This window comes from Mandrillus leucophaeus, unplaced genomic scaffold (genome assembly GCF_000951045.1).
Source record: "Mandrillus leucophaeus isolate KB7577 unplaced genomic scaffold, Mleu.le_1.0 Scaffold193, whole genome shotgun sequence".
Taxonomy (NCBI): Eukaryota; Metazoa; Chordata; class Mammalia; order Primates; family Cercopithecidae; genus Mandrillus; species Mandrillus leucophaeus.
In genome coordinates this window covers 541,977-543,977 of record NW_012101954.1, presented here as the reverse complement: position 1 = coordinate 543,977, position 2,001 = coordinate 541,977, and the positions used below count along the sequence as shown (strand labels likewise).

Sequence of the window (2,001 nt, the reverse complement as noted above, 5' to 3'; positions counted from 1 at the left end):
TGTTTTTGTAGAAGTGAGGGCTTGCATTGTTACCCAGGCTGGTCTTGAACTCCTGGCCTCAAGTGGTCCTCCCACCTCATGCTCCCAAAGTGCTGGGTTGGACTGCAGGCATGCACCACCATGCCTAGCTAATTTGTTTGTTTGTAGAGCTAATTTTTGTATTTTTTGTAGAGACAGGGTCTCACTATGTTTCCCAGGCTGGTCTCAAACTCCTGGCCTCAAGCAGTTCTCCCACCTCCGCCTCCCAAAGTGTTGGGACTCTAGACAGGAGCCACCTCACCCAGCCAGAAAATATAAAACTAATAGGAAGTCTAAAAGACATTTCAGGAACTCTGATTTTGGGAACGCCTTCTAAAGACCCTTCTCCCCACCCTATGGACTGGCCTCCAGAAGGCCAGTTTGGCAGTAATTGTGCAGTGGCTCAGGCCTATAATCCCAACACTTTGGGAGGCCAAGTGGGGTAGATAACTTGAGGTCAGGAGTTCGAGACCAGTCTGACCAACATGGCGAGACCCTGTCTCTACAAAAAAATAAAAAATTTAGCCAGGCATGTTGGCATGTGCCATAGTCCCAGCTACTCAGGAGCCTGAGCCTGGGAAGTGGAGGTTGCAGTGAGCCAAGATTGTGCCACTGCACTCCAGCCTGGGCAGCAGAGTGAGACGCTATCTCAAAAAAAAGAGATCCTGTGTCCTCATTGCATCTTGCCAAGAAGCACCTGATATCAGTTTGTCTCATTATTTTTCAGGTATTTCAATATATTATTCTCTAGAATAGAGTATTCCATTGTCTGAGATCAAATCTAGCTTCCCTATATCATAGTGGCTATTTTTCTTCCAGCCCAGAAGTTGTTCCTTGGTAAGATAACTTTATTTTGTGAGTTTATAGATTTGGATTATAAAAATAGATCGAAACTGTTAGACTAAATTGGCCCAGACATTTTATGAGTCCACTTGGGAGAAAGAGGAGTAATTCTCAAATCCAAAATGAGAAAATCCATGTTTAACAAAGAAAAATTAGTTTTTAGCTGAAGGAAGTCCCCTATAAAAACATATTGTGTCACAGGATTCCCTTCACAGTGAGCTACCAATTTTATATGTGACTCAATTGACCTAAAAGAAAACTCTGTTTTAAATGATTAGTATGTGAGGTGATGGATATGTTAATTAACTTGATTTCATCATTTTGCTATGTATACATGTATCAAAACGTCATGTTGTACAGTGTAAATATATACAATTTTTCTGTCAGTAACACCTTAATGCTGGAGGGGATGGGAGAAGAAAATCTGTTTTCTTTATTTCACAAGCACATCTATTGCGTAATGTATACACATTGCCCCATTATGTGAGATTTATTGGCCTAGCCTAGGATTTGGCTTTTGACAACCAAAAAGGTTGCCCTTTGTGATGCCAGTCTCAAAAATGTTAAGAACGTACCCCAAGCATCTCTTTAAAAAGGATTTTGGATTTATTGACCATGAATTTATCTTGAATCTGTTTCTTTCATTTGTACCATTTAGGGACTGATGATTTGTATTTTTTCCACTTGTATTTACATCGCATTCCTTTTTCCCTCTTTAACTCAGGGGTTACACACTCTGAATGTCTAAAATGATGAGTCAGTGAAATGGTTTGTGTGTAAGGATTCACAATAAGAGAGTGGGTGTCCCATCTACAGGGAGCAGCCACGCTCAACTTCAGCCTGACATGAGTGTGGTTCAGTGTGGCCACAATATTTTGATTTATGGCTGGGCATGGTGGCTCAAGCCTGTAATCCCAGCACTTTGGGAGGCTGAGGCGGGCTGATCACCTGAGGTCAGGAGTTGAAGACCAGCCTGACCAACATGGTGAAACCCCGTCTCTACTAAAAATACAAAAATTAGCTGGGCATGGTGGCACACATCTGTAATCCCAGCTACTTGGGAGGCTGAGGCAGGAGAATTGCTTGAACCTGGGAGGCGGAGTTTGCAGTGAGCCAAGATTGCACCATTGCACTCCAGCC

At 42.6% G+C, this 2,001-nt stretch overlaps 1 protein-coding gene across 1 annotated transcript in view; it reads left to right on the top strand.

Moving 5' to 3' along the window:
* CRTC3 (CREB regulated transcription coactivator 3) overlaps positions 1–2,001 on the top strand; it is a 113,053-nt gene that overhangs the window by 62,702 nt on the left and 48,350 nt on the right. The gene's annotated exons all lie outside the window — the stretch shown is intronic.